This window comes from Coregonus clupeaformis, chromosome 21 (genome assembly GCF_020615455.1).
Source record: "Coregonus clupeaformis isolate EN_2021a chromosome 21, ASM2061545v1, whole genome shotgun sequence".
NCBI lineage: Eukaryota > Metazoa > Chordata > Actinopteri > Salmoniformes > Salmonidae > Coregonus > Coregonus clupeaformis.
Window position 1 is genome coordinate 10,850,755 of NC_059212.1, and position 18,195 is coordinate 10,868,949.

Sequence of the window (18,195 nt, forward strand, 5' to 3'; positions counted from 1 at the left end):
GGGGGCACAGGTTAGTCGAGGTAATTTAGGTAATATGTACATGTGGGTAGAGTTAAAGTGACTATGCATAGATAATAAACAGAGAGTAGCAGCATGTAAAAGAGGGGCAATGCAAATAGTCCGGGTAGCCATGATTAAATGTTCAGGAGTCTTATGGCTTGGGAATAGAAGCTGTTAAGAAGCCTTTTGGACTTAGACTTGGCGCTCCGGTAGCGCTTGCCGTGCGGTAGCAGAGGGAACAGTCTATGATGGATGGAGTCTTTGACAATTTTTAGGGCCTTCCTCTGACACCGCCTGGTATAGAGGTCCTGGATGGCAGGAAGCTTGGCCCCAGTGATGTACTGGACCGTATGCACTACCCTCTGTAGTGCCTTGCGGTCAGATGCCAAGCAGTTGCCATAGCAGGCAGTGATGCAACCAGTCAGGATGCCCTCGATGGCACAGCTGTATAACTTTTTGAGGATCTGAGGACCCATGCCAAATCTTTTCAGTCTCCTGAGGGGGACTAGGCTTTGTCGTGCCCTCTTCACGACTGTCTTGGTGATGTGGACACCAAGGAACTTGAAGCTCTCAACCTGCTCCACTACAGCCCCGTCAATGAGAATGGGGGCGTGCTCAGTCCTCTTTTTTTTCCTGTAGTCCACAATCATCTCCTTTGTCTTGATTACGTTAAGGGAGAGGTTGTTATCCTGTCATCACACGGTCAGGTTTCTGACCTCCTCCCTATAGGATGTCTTATCATTGTCGGTGATCAGGCCTACCACTGTTGTGTCTTCGGGAAACTTAATGATGGTGTTGGAGTCGGGCCTGGCCATGCAGTCATGGGTGAACAGAGAGTACAGGAGGGGACTGAGCACGCACCCCTGAGGGGCTCCCGTGTTGAGGATCAGGATCATGTGTTGTTACCTACCCTTACCACCTGGGTGCGGCACATCAGGAAGTCCAGATCCAGTTGCAGAGGGAGGTGTTTAGTCCCAGGGTCTAGGGTTTCTGGGATAATGGTGTTTATGTGAGCCATGACCTGCCTTTCAAAGCACTTCATGGCTACAGACGTGAGTGCTACGGGTCGGTAGTCATTTAGGCAGGTTATCTTAGTGTTCTTGGGCACAGGGACTATGGTGGTCTGCTTGAAACATGGTATTACATTGGTATTACAGACTCAGTCAGGGACATGTTGAAAATGTCAGTGAAGACACTTGTCAGTTGGTCAGCGCATGCTCAGAGTCGGCATCCTCGTAAAAGTCTTACTCACATCGGCTATGGAGAGCGTGATCACAGTCATCTGGAACAGCTGATGCTCTCATGCATGCTTCAGTGTTGCTTGCCTCGAAGCGAGCATAGAAGTGATTTAGCTTGTCTGGTAGGCTCTTGTCACTGGGCAGCTCGCAGCTTTGCTTCCCTTTTCAGTCTGTAATAGTTTGCCTGCCCTGCCACATCCGACGAGCGTCGGAGCCGGTGTAGTACGATTCAATCTCAGTCCTGTATTGACTCTTTGCCTGTTTGATGGTTCGTCTGAGGGCATAGCAGGATTTCTTATAAGTGTCCGGGTTAGAGTCCCGCTCCTTGAAAGCGGCAGCTCTACCCTTTAGCTCAGTGCAGATGTTACCTGTAATCCATGGCTTCAGGTTGGGGGATGTACGTACGGGCACTGTGGGGACGACGTCATTGATGCACTTATTGATGAAGCCAGTGACTGATGTGGTGTACTCCTCAATGCCATCGGAAGAATCTGTGCTAGCAAAAATGTCCTGTAGTTTAGCATCTGCGTCATCAGACCACTTCCTTATTAACCGAGTCACTGGTGCTTCCTGCTTTAGTTTTTGCTTATAAGCAGGAATCAGGAGGATATAATTATGGTCAAATTTGCCAAATGGAGGGCGAGGGAGAGCTTTGTACGCATCTCTGTGTGTGGAGTAAAGGTGGTCTATAGTTTTTTTTTTCCTCTGGTTGCACATTTAACATGCTGGTAGAAATTAGGTAGAATGAATTTAAGTTTCCCTGCATTCAAGTCCCCGGCCACTAGGTGCACCCCCCCTTGACGCGCGGAACCAGCAGCGCGCCGACCCCGGCCTTGGGGACGGCCAGGAGGACACGGAGCAGGGCGAGCCGGATGGCGACGGTGGAAATCCCGTAACATGGAGGGATCGAGGATATCCCTCACCGGGACCTAGCACCGTTCCTCCGGACCGTACCCCTCCCACTCCACGAGGTACTGAAGGCCCGACGCCTCGAATCCAGGATGGAACGGACAGAGTACGCCGGGGCCCCCTCGATGTCCAGAGGAGGTGGAGGGACCTCCCGCACCTCAGCCTCCTGGAGCGGACCAGCTACCACCGGCCTGAGGAGAGACACATGAAACGAGGGGTTAATACGGTATTCAGGGGGAAGTAATAACCTATAAGTGACCTCGTTGACTCTCGTCAGGACTTTGAACGGCCCCACAAACCGCGGGCTCAGCTTCCGGCAGGGCAGGCGGAGGAGCAGATTCTGGATCGAGAGCCAGACCCGATCCCCCGGTACAAAGACGGGGGCCTCACTGCGGTGGCGGTCAGCGTTGGCCTTCTGACGACGCACGGCGCGTTGGAGGTGAACGTGTAACGATCCCGGCAGTCTGAGTCGGGTCCTGTCTGTGGACTAGTTTTTCTGTTCGTGATCTCCAGTTTCCCGAGGGTTCTGGAACGCTCCGGGGAGCTCTCTTGATTTCCGCACCTGCATCCCATCAGCAATCTGCACACCTGGTCCTGATCATCACCCTTCTTAGGCTCTGGCCTAACATCCATTCCCTGCCGGATCGTTAGCCATGAACAGTAGGTTTACCAGAGTATCAGTCTTAGAGCCTCTAGCGGTAGTTTTGTTGTTTTTGCACCTTGTTGGTTTGTTGTTTACTTACCTCCGTTTTGTTCCATCTGCAGTCACTCGTCCGGAGCCTTCATCCAACCTCTGCCTGGTGGTCGGCGGCTGCCGAGCCATGACGGGATCAACCACTGCACCCCCAACAACTAATCAACGCCGCCCGCTCTGTTCCCTGGATTATTCAGCATCACTCTTGAATTTGTAAATAAACACTCACCTTCGTTTCAACTTACCTTGTCCTGGTCTGCTTCTGGGTTCTGGCTTTGTAACTCGTGACAGAACGATCCGGCCAGTAATGAACCCAGCGGACCTGGACTCTGTTCGCCATGCCATTACCCATCAGGAGAAGATGTTGGGCCATCATAGCACGGAGCTACAGGAGATCGCGTTGGCAGTTCGGAACCTTTCTACCGGTCTGACGGAGGTCCAGAACCAGCGCAAGTTTCCGGTGGAGGATCCACTACCGGTTTCACCCATCTCGCCTGCCGCGTCTGAAGCGGTGTCCGTCCGTGAGCCCAAGGTTCCGACGCCGGATAAATATGAGGGGGAGCTGGGAAGATGCCGTTCTTTCCTTATGCAGTGTGGGTTAGTGTTCGATCTACAGCCCTACTCTTATGCCACAGACAAGGCTAGGATAGCCTTTGTGATTGAGTTGCTGCGTGGTCGAGCGCTGGAGTGGGCTTCAGCCGTTTGGGAACGACAAGACCCCTGCATGGCTTCATACCAGGGGTTCACGGCCGAGATGAGGAAGCTCTTCGACCATTCCGTCCGAGGGAGGGACGCAGCTAGGCGCCTGTTTTCGCTCCACCAAGGAACTCGCAGCGTGGCCGACTTCGTGATCGAGTTCAAGACGTTGGCTGTGGAGAGTGGGTGGAATGAGGAGTCTCTGCAAGCGGCCTTTTACCAGGGTCTGTCGGAGCAGCTCAAGGATGAGCTGATCTCCTATCCGGAGCCTAGTGACCTGGACAGCTTGGTAGCCTTGTCTATTCGGGTGGATAATCGAGTCCGAGAGCGAAGGAGGGAGAAGCAATGGGGTCCGTCCAGTCGCTCAGCTTCTCAGTTCCCAGTCGGGTCGGGTGGTGGACCAGAACACGTCGATCATTCTCCACCACAAAGGATTAGTGGAGAGGTCCTCTCTCCCGATTCTGAACCCATGCAAGCGGGGCGGCACGGGTTAACCAAGGAGGAGCGTCAACATAGACGTAAGACCAACTGCTGCCTCTACTGTGGTAGCTCGGGACATTACATCTCCACTTGTTCCCGGCGGTCGTCAAACTGCCCGGCTCGCTAAAGTTGGGAGGACTTTTAGCGAGCCAGTTTCAACCTCTCAGTACCTCTGTCAGACCCCGTTTCCCGGCTACCCTTGTGAACAGGAATCAGAGCTTAGCGATTAACGCTTTTATCGATTCAGGTGCCGATGGAAGCTTTCTTGATGCCGAGTTGGTGGAACAGCTGGGTCTTTCCAAGGACCAATTGCCGGAAGCCATTGAAGCGACCACTCTGAACGGCAGTAGTCTGGCACGTATCACGATGAGGACTGAACCGGTTAAGATGCTGTTGTCGGGGAATCATTCGGAGATGATTTCATTCTTCATTCTGCCGTCTTCCCATGTTCCTCTGGTCCTTGGATACCCCTGGCTGAAGGAACACAATCCCACGTTCGATTGGGTGACGGGCAAGGTAACGAAGTTGGAGCCTTGATTGTCATGCTAACTGTCTCAAGACTGCCTGTCCCCATTCGGTTCCCAGTCAGGTGATTGAGGCTAAACCCCCAGATTTGTCCCTGGTTCCCGAGACATATCACGATTTGGGGGAAGTGTTCAGTAAGCAGAAGGCTCTGTCACTCCCTCCCCACCGACCATATGATTGTGCCATCAACCTGTTCCCTGGAGCTGTCTACCCCAAGGGAAGGCTATACAGTATCTCCCGCCCTGAACGTGAGGCTTTGGAGACCTACATCAAGGAGTCCCTAGCTGCTGGTCTCGTTCGTCCCTCGTCATCACCCCTGGGGGCAGGATTCTTCTTTGTGGGTAAGAAGGATGGCTCTCTTCGACCGTGTATTGATTATTGGGGGTTTAATGACATCACGGTCAAGAACAAGTATCCCCTGCCCTTGATGAGTTCTGCCTTCGACTCCTTACAGGGTGCTACGGTGTTCACCAAGCTAGACCTACGCAATGCGTATCACATGGTTCGGATCAGAGAGGGAGACGAGTGGTTGACGGGTTTCAATACACCGATGGGTCACTTCGAGTATCAGGTGATGCCGTTTGGACTGACCAATGCTCCAGCGGTATTCCAGAGTATGGTGAACGACGTCCTGAGAGATATGATCGGTCTCTTTGTGTTTGTTTACCTGGATGACATTCTGATCTTCTCGAAGGAACCTTCCGACCACGTCCAGCATGTCCGGCAGGTTCTGCAGCGATTGTTGGAGAATCGCCTGTTCGTGAAGGCCGAGAAGTGCGAGTTTCACGCCCACACGACATCCTTTCTCGGGTACATCATCTCCAGGGGAGAGATTAGGATGGACCAGGAGAAGGTTAGAGCGGTTCTGGAATGGGCCCAGCCCGGTACGAGATTGCAGCTCCAGAGATTTTTGGGGTTTGCGAATTTCTACCGCAGATTCATCCGGGATTACAGCCGTGTGGCCGCTCCGTTAACTGCCTTGACTTCCAGTATCAGGAGCTTCAAGTGGAATCCGGAGGCGGATCGAGCGTTTCTGGATTTGAAGAGGCGATTCACCAACGCACCGATTCTCTCTCAACCGGACACGGCCCGTCAGTTCGTCGTTGAAGTGGACCGCGTCTGATGTGGGAGTTGGCGCCATCCTGTCGCAGCGATGCTCCACGGACAGTAAACTCCATCACTGCGCCTACTACTCTCGTCGCCTTTCGCCTGCGGAGAGGAATTACGATGTGGGTAACCGGGAGCTTCTCGCGGTGAAACTTGCCTTGGAGGAGTGGCGCCACTGGTTGGAGGGGGCGGAGCAACCGTTTATTGTCTGGACTGACCACAAGAATCTTGCTTACGTGCAATCGGCTAGACGTCTCAACTCCCGTCAGGCCAGGTGGTCGTTGTTTTTCGGACGATTCAATTTTTCCCTGACGTTCCGACCTGGATCTAAGAACGGCAAGGCGGATGCCTTGTCTCGGATGTTCTCCAAGACGGAGGAGAGTGGATCCAAGACCGAGACAATTCTCCCCCGGAACTGCGTCGTGGGAGCTGTTAGGTGGAAGATTGAGGAGGAGGTGATGGCGGCTCTTCGGACGCAGCCCGGTCCCGGTAACGGTCCACCCGGTCGGTTGTTTGTGCCTGAGTCGGTTCGTCCTGCGGTCCTCAAATGGTCCCACGCCAGCAAGATGGCTTGTCACCCTGGCGTGGCTCGGACGATGGCGTTTCTTCGCAGACGTTTTTGGTGGCCTGCCATGGCCGAGGATACTCGGGGTTATGTTGCTGCCTGTCCAGTGTGTGCGCAGAATAAGGGTACCAATCGGCCCAGCTCTGGACTACTTCACCCCCTTCCTATTCCCCGGCGACCATGGTCGCATCTGGCCCTGGACTTTGTCACTGGGTTGCCCGCTTCTGAGGGGAACACGGTCGTTCTGACTATCGTGGACAGATTCAGCAAGTTCGCCCACTTTGTGCCAATTGCCAAGCTTCCCTCTGCCTCGGAGACGTCCGAGATCCTGGTTAGGGAGGTTTTCAGGGTCCACGGGTTGCCCAGTGATATCGTTTCCGACCGTGGCCCTCAGTTTACCTCTGCTGTCTGGAAGTCCTTCTGTTTGGCCATTGGAGCTACAGTCAGTCTCACATCTGGTTTTCACCCCCAATCTAATGGTCAGGCGGAGAGAGCCAACCAGAAGATGGAATCCACGCTACGCTGCCTGGCCTCTTCCAACCCCACCTCCTGGGTCTCTCAGTTGCCTTGGGTTGAGTATGCCCACAATACTCTCCCTACATCTGCCACTGGGATGTCTCCCTTCCAGTGCCTGTATGGCTACCAACCTCCCTTGTTCCCTTCTCAGGAGAAGGAGCTCTCAGTGCCTTCTGTTCAGGCCCATATTCGTCGTTGCCACCGGACCTGGCATCGGGCCAGAAAGGCACTCCTTAGAGTTTCGGACCGGTATCAGCTCCAGGCGAATCGTCGCCGGATCCCCGCTCCCACCTATACCATCGGAGATAGGGTCTGGTTGGCCACACGGGATCTTCCTTTACGGACTGAGTCTAGGAAGTTGTTACCGAAGTTCATTGGTCCGTTTGTGGTGGAGAAGGTGATCAATCCGGTGGCAGTTCGACTCAAACTCCCGAGGACGCTCAGAGTCCATCCCACCTTTCATGTCTCCTGCCTCAAGCCTGTTTTCCTCAGTCCTCTGTTGCCTCCTCCGCCTCCTCCTCCTCCTCCTCGGATGATCGGAGGTGGTCCTGCCTACACGGTGCGACGCATTATGGATTCCAGACGGCGGGGCCGGGGTTTCCAGTATCTCGTGGACTGGGAGGGGTATGGTCCGGAAGAGAGGAGTTGGATTCCGCGGCGACAGATCCTAGATGCTGACCTCATCCGTGACTTCTACCGCCTCCATCCTGGCGCTCCGGGGAGTCCGCCCGGTGGCGTTCGTCGGAGGGGGGGTACTGTAACGATCCCGGCAGTCTGAGTCGGGTCCTGTCTGTGGACTAGTTTTTCTGTTCGTGATCTCCAGTTTCCCGAGGGTTCTGGAACGCTCCGGGGAGCTCTCTTGATTTCCGCACCTGCATCCCATCAGCAATCTGCACACCTGGTCCTGATCATCACCCTTCTTAGGCTCTGGCCTAACATCCATTCCCTGCCGGATCGTTAGCCATGAACAGTAGGTTTACCAGAGTATCAGTCTTAGAGCCTCTAGCGGTAGTTTTGTTGTTTTTGCACCTTGTTGGTTTGTTGTTTACTTACCTCCGTTTTGTTCCATCTGCAGTCACTCGTCCGGAGCCTTCATCCAACCTCTGCCTGGTGGTCGGCGGCTGCCGAGCCATGACGGGATCAACCACTGCACCCCCAACAACTAATCAACGCCGCCCGCTCTGTTCCCTGGATTATTCAGCATCACTCTTGAATTTGTAAATAAACACTCACCTTCGTTTCAACTTACCTTGTCCTGGTCTGCTTCTGGGTTCTGGCTTTGTAACTCGTGACAGAACGTGGGCAGCATCCCACGTCTCCTCCGTGCGCCGAAACCAGTCATCCACCGCAGGAGCCTCGGTCTGGCTCTGGTGCCACGGTGCCAGAACCGGTTGGTAACCTAGAATACACTGGAAAGGCGTTAGGTTAGTGGAGGAGTGGCGGAGAGAATTCTGGGCATATTCTGCCCATGGCAAGAACACCGACCACTCCCCCGGCCTGTCCTGGCAGTAGGACCGCAGGAACCTACCCACGTCTTGATTTACCCGTTCCACCTGCCCATTACTCTCAGGGTGGAACCCAGAGGTCAGGCTGACCGAGACCCCCAGACGTTCCATGAACGCCTTCCAGACCTTGGACGTGAACTGGGGACCTCGGTCAGACACTATATCCTCTGGTACCCCGTAGTGCCGGAAGACGTGTGTAAACAGGGCCTCCGCAGTTTGCAGAGCCGTGAGGAGACCGGGCAGAGGAAGGAGGCGGCAGGCTTTAGAAAAGCGGTCCACAACAAACAATCACCCACATAGACAAGGAAGCAGAGGGAACACTTATACCATGACTAATGAGGGAATAAGGACCAGGTGTGTGTGATTGAAGACAAGACAAATGGAGTGATGATAAATGGATCGACAGTAGCTAGTAAGCCGGTGACGCCGAACGCTGAAACCTGCCCGAACAAGGAGGGGAGGCAGCCTCGGCGGAAGTCGTGACACTCATTGTGTGCAGTCTTAGTGCCAGCATCGGTTTGTGGTGGTAAATAGACAGCTACGAAAAATATAGATGAAAACTCTCTTGGTAAATAGTGTGGTCTACAGCTTATCATGAGATACTTTACCTCAGGCGAGCAAAACCTTGAGACTTCCTTAATATTAGATTTTGTGCACCAGCTGTTATTTACAAATATACACAGCCCGCCACCCCTTGTTTTACCGGAGTCAGCCGTTCTATCCTGCCGATGTAATGTATATCCCGCCATCTGTATGTTATCCATGTCGTCGTTCAGCCACGACTCGGTGAAGCATAAGATATTTCAGTTTTTAATGTTCCATTGGTAGGATATCCGTGATTGTAGGTCGTCTATTTTGTTTTCCAATGATTGTACGTTGGCTAATAGGACTGACTGATGGTAGAGGCAGATTACTTGCTCGCCGTCGGATCCTTACAAGGCACCCCGACCTACGTCCAAAATATCTCTTTCTAATGTGAATGACAGGGATTTGGGCCTTGTTGGGTGTCTGTAGAATATCCTTCGCGCCCAACTCGTTGAAGAAAAAATCTATGTCCAATACGAAGTGAGTAATCGCTGTCCTTATATTCAGAAGTTCTTTTTGGTCATAAGAGACGGTGGCAGAAACATTATGTACAGAATAAATTACAAATAATGCAAAAAAAACACACATAATAGCACAATTGGTTAGGGGGCCATAGAACGGCAGCCATCTCCTCCGGCGCCATTATTTATGTAGAAACCCCATTTGTTTAAGCAAGTCAGCCATATCAGTTAAGTTTTTATTAAAGGCAGTAAATGAGGCTGAATGAACTGTTTCGCTGCCAGACAAGGCTCCGCTGATAGCCAGGTGTAGCAGTGGTAAGGTGTTGGGACTGCTGTTGGGACTCTGCTGTTGGGACAGCTTTATGTAGGCCCTGAAAGTTTGTGGTCACCGTTATAGTGCAATTAATGTATTGTTTAGTGTTGTGTTGTGTAGTGGCTTTGCTGGCATGCATAAAACAAAAAAATATGGGAGTTTGCCCCACCAAGTTTTACATTCCACTGGACAAAACTGACAATGACAGAATATGCAAATTTGTAAGAAAACACCTATATACTGTACATTAAATAAACTGTTGGAGCTGAAGGATGAATGTAGGTCCTTGTCACCCACGTGCAGCAGCGAGCGCAGCACCGGGGTTGTGGCTGGCCGAGACCTTGGCGATGACAGCAGGTACCGAGTTTATGTAGGGCGTCAGCAGGTGGGCGTATCCTGCAGTGGGTACCAGCGCCACCGCCGAGTATGGAGACCAGGACACCATGAAGAGCAGGATGACCACAAGCGCTACCTTGGCCATGCGCCTTGTGCTTCTCACCGCAGTCCAGCTGCCGCACATCACGACCCGCTCGGTGGATGGCGCAGAAGATGGCGCAGGTAGCAGCCGCCTATCACCCCCAGCGGGATGAAGAAGACGAAAGTGAAGAGGGGGATGGTGTAGGCGAGCACCGATTGGGTGAAGGTGGTGTAGTCCTGACAACGTTTGCAGGCCCTCAGGCACGTAGGCTCTCCTGACGAAGAATGGCGGCAGGCTCCAGCCCAGGCTACAGAGCCAACAGACTGTCAACAAGATCACAGCCCGCAGCCGCCTCATGCCGCCCAGCGAGCCAGCGGCCTGATGGCCAGGCAGCTGTCAACAGCTATGGCTGTCAGCATCATCATAGAGCAGAAGCCAAAGAGGGTGCCGCAGAAGGCGTAGAGCTTGCAGGCGCACTCGCTGAACACCCAGCGGCGGTGCAGCGAGGCAGCAGAAAAGATGGGCGACTGGGTCAGCGACATGAAGTCGGCTATGGCCAGGTTGACCACGAACAGGTTACCCGGTGTGCGGAGGATGCGACTGCAGCAGAAGATGTAAATGACCAGAGCGTTACCCAGCACGCCCGTGATGCCCACTATGAGGATGACCGAGCCGATGATGTAGTGCGTGTGGTGAGGGAACACATGGTGGGGAAGGGGTGCAGTGGCACTGGGTAGAAGGGCAGGTGGGTCGGCCCATGGCCAAGCCTAGAGGCTGAGAGGTGCTCCTTAAAAACCCTGGTGCAGTTGAGCTCCCTCAGTGGGCAAAATACCCCTTTCCTGGTCAAATGATGATTTGCCATCTCCAGATTCTTTCAGAGAACTATCCCCCCCAAAGTTGTTTGCCTTTATCTGAAAAGGTAGACAAAGTAGAAAACGCAAAACAGAGATGAGGATGTCCTTCGTGAACAACCAGCTTAGAGCGGTTCTGACCAATTTATATCAATGACTTCATCTCAACCTACTCTAAAAGGGGAGAAAATCAAGGTAAAATCTGACAGCTTCTCAGTCAGAGCGCGAGCTCTGCAATTCCTCTTCCCTCTGCCGACTACATACGGTCCCCGAACCCACATCAGATCTATACTGTATATACTGATCAATGCATAAATAGGCTGTTATTGACCAGACCCCTGACCGCTCTATTTTCATACTCTGGTTGTCTCTGTTGTGTTGAGTTGTTGCCGGCGACTCATCAATGAAAGAGAAAAAAACTAATTGACATACTAAAGGGATAGTTCACCTACATTACAAAATTACACAACAAAAACCATTGCATGGTTGTGGTCTCTCCTTGTCTATAGACTGCTTACAGGGTAAGGAAACAAATAAGTAATTTATCATTTGGGTGAACTATCCCTTTAAGCGATGAACAACCAACTCTATTAAATGCACTATAACCCCATTCACACACAGCTTTGATCCATAATGTACAGTCTTTCCTTCTGGTGACTAGTCAATAGACTTTTCCATGTCATTCATAAGGGAATGGTTCAGATGCTGCACAGGGGGAGATGAAAATAATTTGCTTGCAAAAATATCACACCCACCAAAAAATGCTGACCTCCCCTGTTATTGTAATGGTGAGAGGTTAGCATGTCTTGGGGGTATGATATTTGTGCGTCTATAACTTTCTCACTTATCATTATTCACGATTCATTCAGGATTATCCGTAATCCTGGTAGCATCTGCATTAACGTAGAACTGTTTAGAAACATATTCTATTCTTAATAAACAAGAAAAGTGACTCCAAAATGACACAATCCATTAATTACCATTCATCTATTGGGCACAAAATAATCTGAAACACAACCAAAACAAACAGCAAATGCATCCAACAAATTTGTAGAGTCACAAGCTTGATGTAGTTATTGCGTGCTATGAATATGGGACCAAATATTTTACTTTTTACTACTTTAATACACAAATAAGTGAATTTGTCCCAATACTTTTGGTGCCCTGAAATGGGGGGACTATGTACAAAGAGTGCTGTAACTTCTAAACAGTTCACCCGATATGGATGAAAATACCCTCAAAAATACCCTCAAACACCCTCAAATTAACCTCATAGTCATTGTTTGATTTCAAATCCAAACATTTAGAGTATAGAGCCAAAAGAAGCTAAAATTCTTCACTGTCCCAATAATTACAGAGGTCACTGTAACTAGAGCATGCTAGGTGATGAGTCCAAGACTTGACCCCTTGACCACTTATTTCCTCGCAATGAACATACAGAAGTAAATTACAAGCCATTACATTATACTCTTTATTTTCAGTGGATTATACAACATTTGCGTTTATGTTAAAAAACAAGAACAGATCAGGTAAAAAAAATTAATAGAAGTTCCTTGTTTACCAGTTCTATCATTGATGATAGAGACATTTGGCAACTCTTTTTATAACAACTTTAAAACCAAATACTGCACTGTTACTCTAATAAAGGGATTTGATGGTGTTACTTCAGCAAAGTATATGAATTGAGTGCAAAATGATAATGAAACCAATGGATGGCAAGATCAAGATACACAGGCTGTATCTCAATAGTCTAAAATGGCTTCCTCTCCTTGTCTCCCTTTACATATGTAAAATAACTGGATTGGACTAGCTCTAGTATAGGCATTCATCCACTATATTCCTTTCTGCTTTTTCTAGTTTGTTACATATCAATGCAGATCACAGGAGGTTGGTGGCACCTTAATTGGAATGGATGGGCTCATAGTAATGGCTGGAGCGGAATCAGTGGAATGGTATCAAATACATCAAGCACATGGTCTCCATGTGTTGGATGCCATTCCATTCTCTCCGTTCCAGCTATTATTATGAGCCATCCTCCCCTCAGCAGCCTCCACTGATGCAGATGAAGGAGAGGAGACGAGGAGAGGAAGCCATGTAAGATTATTGAGATGCACCCAAAGAACTACAAGAAACAGGTTGGTCATTTCTGGTATGTGCTTTATGCTTATTGGCCAGTTGATGGCAGTGTTGTTCACCATACGTTCTGGAGTTGGGCACCAATTCCACATGTGGACCCGGTTCAGACTTGAGATACATGCACTTTACACATTCTTATTCTCTCTTATGTAATCTTTTCTCCCCACATATTCTGACATCAGGTTTAATCATACACCAATGTGGGCACCAGCAAGCTATGCGATAGGGGTAGAGATCCATAGAAATGTGGCAGGGTCTAGTGGTAGTGCTGCCACCCCCAGACCACACATTGCCCACATAGTTTGATCCCCGGCCCCACCACTCACTTTCTGTGCTATATCCCTCTCCCCATCTCATCCATTTCCAACTGGTATTTATCAATAAAACTTTAATATGCCAAATTTCCAAGATGTGAAACCCTAGAATAAGTTGAGCGAACCTATTCCCTGCACGTGGGAAAACACATCTGGTGATTTTACCTCAATAGGAATGACAACAGTTCTCACTGCAAAGCAACATATAACTTCTGGAACACCAGTGCAATAACAAAAAAATGGGGAAACTTAAAAAAGAGGAAAAACTAAGTATTCTAAACTTGTATATTATTATTTCTAAAATATTGTAGACTGAATATTCACACTTCAAATGAAGAGATGTTCCCTTTCAAAAATGTCTTTATTAGAGTAACAATGCAGAATTGGTTAATCAGTTTGGAGAACGAGAATGTGAAGACCCTAATCTCAAATGGTCTCATAGAGCATAGCGATAGTATTTTTACTCCCTTACTAACATGAAACCATTTGAATCTAGCAGCAGCAGTCTGTAACCTACAACATTTGGACCGGATCAGTGAAATTATAGGTAGACATAAGTGAGAGCCATACAGACTCAAACAATATGGCAGCCACTGCCATTCATTCCAGAATATCAGTCTCGTAGTTGGTAGTAGGTCAGGTTAGGGAAAGACGTTTCTTGGTCTTCGGCACTACAGTACCTTCCGTTGATGCTGTCTCAACGAGGTCCAGGGTCTCCTTAAACCCAGATTGGGTGTCATACATGAAAAAATATTGAAAAGATGAAATACTCTGAAGACAAGGCATTGGAAAATGTAGTGTAAGAAAGTTGCATGCATGTTGATGTTTGGTGACTTGTTCTGTGTGAGACAAAGAAACAGAAAATAGGGAAGAAAAATGGAAGAACAGACTGAAAATATATCATTTTAACAAGAGTTGTTTCCAAACTTTATTTTAGGTGAACTATCCCTTTAAAAAGAGTAGACCGGATGTATCCTACATTTCTCAACCACAGCCAAGACTACATGTGATATCATAGCACAAGGTAGCATACAGTGTGATTTAAACACAGTATAAAATAAGAAAACTAGTGAGTGAATGATAAAAGAAAGGGAGCGATGGTTGACGACTCACCCAAATCCTGCAGACTGTGCATGTGGACACTGACCGGTCTCTATCCTGTGGTGCACTGTAGTCATAGATGATGGTCTCTGTGTTTGCCAAACAAAATCCATTGCTCCTCATGATATCTGTAAAGCAAAAAGAAAGGCAAAATAAGTTTGGCTAGTCAGACAACTGATAATATTCTGGTAATGTTCTGTGTCATGTTCAGTAAGGTACACCGCAGCGAAGTGCTTTGCAACAGAAAACAAAAATCTGTGTTATAGCATTTCCCATGGCACCTCCTTTGTTTCGAAAGGCTATCTTCTGTTCCGTGCCTACTGAACAAGACCCAGGTGCTTGAAGGATGAAAATAATTCTGAAAATTAAAAAACTCTGACACAATGGAGCTCCTGTTATGTTTGCACACTTTACTTTTAGTGGTCAGAACCAATGTTGCAGTCTATCAGTAGAGAAGTCTGAAATACACTTGAACAATCATCTTTTATTTTTTATTTTACCTTTATTTAACTAGGCAAGTCAGTTAAGAACAAATTCTTATTTACAATGACGGCCTACACCGGCCAATCCCGGACGACGCTGGGCCAATTGTGCGCCGCCCTATGGTCATTAGGAGGCACAACAACAAGTCCAGCATCTGTCACCATAGAGTAGACATACATTTACATTTTAGTCATTTAGCAGACGCTCTTATCCAGAGCGACTTACAGTTAGTGAATACATTTTTTTTTTTTTATACTGGTCCCCCGTGGGAATCAAACCCACAACCCTGGCGTTGCAAACGCCATGCTCTATCAACTGAGCTACATCCCTGCCGGCCATTCCCTCCCCTACCCTGGACGACGCTGGGCCAATTGTGCGCCGCCCATGAGTCTCCCGGTCGCGGCCGGCTGCGACAGAGCCTGGATTCGAACCAGGATCTCTAGTGGCACAGTTAGCACTGCGATGCAGTGCCTTAGACCACTGCGCCACTCAGGAGTAAGACATACCATAGACATGACATCTGTCTATGGTACTGTAGGTTGACCATAGGAGAACAGGACAGTCCTTGGATAGCAGTTCATGCGTTTGATCTATGTTTTTGTGCACAAATCCAAATGTATGTCAATGAAACTACTTGTTGCTTCAATTAGGGCAACAAAGACGTCCTGAATAATTTGCTTGCCTTCCTGACATTGGAGTGTGTCTGTTAAGATTGCCTGTAAAATTAGCAAACCAATAAATCAGACACTTGTTTTCAATGAAACATAGGACTAAATTGCTCGATTGATTTAGACCTGAAATTGTTACTGGACTCTGGTAGTATGGCTCCATGTTGTTGATGTCGTTTTTCTAGTCATCACGTCCAGCCGAGATTGCTCAAAAAACATGAGCACTGCTTCTGACCATGAATATTGTAGAAGAAAAGGTCAAAGTTAAGAGAAGAAAACAATCACTTTGGGTGGGTGGATCTCACAATTCTTCTCCCAGATTCCTTAAGAACCCTTTCCTCTCCTCCTTCTCAAAACAGAGGGAAGCAAAAAAAATATTCTCCTCCATGGCTCTCCTCGCTTCTGTCTGACATTTTGAGAAGAAGGTGAGGTGAGAGGATGCGAGGAATCAAGGAAAATACTTTTGAGATTCACCCCTTACAAGTACATTTGATGACCTTTCACTGGACACACAAATAAATTACATCATAACCAATACTCATCCTCCTTAGAACGGAATAACTGCCGAGAAAAACCCCATAACTGAACAAAATGGTTGCCCAATCAGGCAACCTAGATGCACTTTATTCGAAATGAATATGCATTCAAAACGGCAGACTTTTATTCACTGCAGTTTACAGCCTAGACAAGAGTTTTGTACTCACTTGAAAACAATAATAACATTCTTCATTACATTGTGTTGTTGTAGCTTAGGTAGGATACATTTATTGTCCTGTGACTGTGAGGGAGTGCATAAAGCGGAGCCTCGGGAGCGCACATAGTGTAGGCTACCTATGATTTCATTATCTATTCAAATTTTTTATTTTTTTTTCGCTGTGTAAATTGACTGGATATATTCACTGTAGTATTACGCTTAACATTGAGCTCATGAATAATGTCCTAATATGCATAGCCTACGCTTCTGATTTAGGATATAGGCTACATCTCGAGCCTATCTATCTTCATTGTTCTGTTGCGCAATTACGCCTTTTCTTTAGACTGCTAATACCCTGTTGGAGGAGAGATGCACGCTTGCTCTTGCTTGCTGAATGTAAGGCTACAGCATTAACGGGCGGGGAGTTGGAAAGGAGAAGCCCATATTTTCCTATAGTAGGCCTATCTTAACACCGGGCTATATCCTGACGAAATAGGCCTACACCATATGAGTGTCCTGCTAATATACCTTTCTGGACCTTCTAAACTGTGGAGAATAGACCTAAACTGATCCAATTGGTTGCATAATCAGGCCCAGGCTGTTGGCCCATGCAGTTATTTCGGCATGAAACAAAACAGGACGTGTGAGCGGTTATTCAAATGAGCCTTGTCTAAAAACGTAGGCCTAATCAACAGTGGAGCTTTGCGTGCCCAGGGACCACAGAGCGCATCCTGGAGGAACGCACTACAGATCCAAGTGACATTTACTCCTGATGTACTGACCTGTTGCAACATCTACAACCACTGTGATTATTATTTGACCCTACTGGCCATCTATGAACGTTCGAACATCTTGGAGAAAAATCTGTCCTTAATGGCCATGTACTGTTATAATCTCCACCTGGCACAGCCAGAAGGGGACGGGCCACCCCTCAGAGCCTGGTTCCTCTCTAGGTTTCTTCCTAGGTTTCTGCCTTTCTAGGGAGTTTTTCCTAGTCACTGTGCTTCTACATCTGCATTGCTTGCTGTTTGGGGTTTTAGGCTGGGTTTCTGTATAGCACTTTGTGACATCTGCTGATGTAAAAAGGGCTTTATAAATACATTTGATTGATTGACATCTCCTTTCGCATAGAGTTGATCAGGCTGTTGATTGTGGCCTGTGGAATGTTGTCCCACTCCTCTTCAATGGCTGTGTGAAGTTGCTGGATATTGGCGGGAACTGGAACACGCTGTCGTACACGTCAATCCAGAGCATCCCAAACATACTAAATGGGTGACATGTCTGGTGAGTATGCAAGCCATGGAAGAACTGGGACATTTTCAGCTTCCAGGAATTGTGTACAGATCCTTGCGACATGGGGCCCTGCATGATCATGCTAAAACATGAGGCGATGGCGGCAGATGAATGGCACGACATTGGCCTCAGGATCTCATCATAGTATCTCTGTGCATTCAAATTGCTATCGATAAAATGCAATTGTGTTCGCTGTCCATAGCTTATGCCTGCCCATACCATAACCCCACCACCACCATGGGGCACTGTGTTCACAATGTTGCATCAGCAAATCGCTCACCCACACGATGCCATCTGCCCGGTACAGTTGAAACTGGGATTCATCCGTGAAGAGCACACTTCTCCAATATGCCAGTGGCCATCGAAGGTGAGCATTTGGCCTCTGAAGTTGGTTACAACGCCAGAATTGCAGTCAGGTCAAGACCCTGGTGAGACGGACAAGTACGCAGATGAGCTTCGCTAAGACGGTTTCTGACAGTTTGTGCAGAAATCCTTTGGTTGTGCAAACCCACATTTTCATCAGCTGTCCGGGTGGCTGGTCTCAGACGATCCCACAGGTGAAGAAGCCGGATCTGGAGGACATGGGCTGGCGTGGTTACATGTGGTCTGTGGTTGTGAGGCCGGTTGGACGTACTGCTAAATT

At 48.7% G+C, this 18,195-nt stretch overlaps 1 long non-coding RNA gene and 1 pseudogene across 1 annotated transcript; both read right to left on the reverse strand.

Moving 5' to 3' along the window:
* Positions 1–9,323: 9,323 nt before the first annotated feature.
* On the reverse strand, positions 9,324–10,874 carry LOC121534769 (annotated as a pseudogene).
* A 2,781-nt stretch (positions 10,875–13,655) lies between these two features.
* On the reverse strand, positions 13,656–14,531 carry LOC121534553. Its single transcript, XR_005994631.1, has 2 exons — positions 14,427–14,531; positions 13,656–14,152 (listed from the first exon to the last, which is right to left on the reverse strand). It is a non-coding gene; the product is annotated as an uncharacterized LOC121534553 (long non-coding RNA).
* Between the last annotated feature and the right edge of the window lie 3,664 nt (positions 14,532–18,195).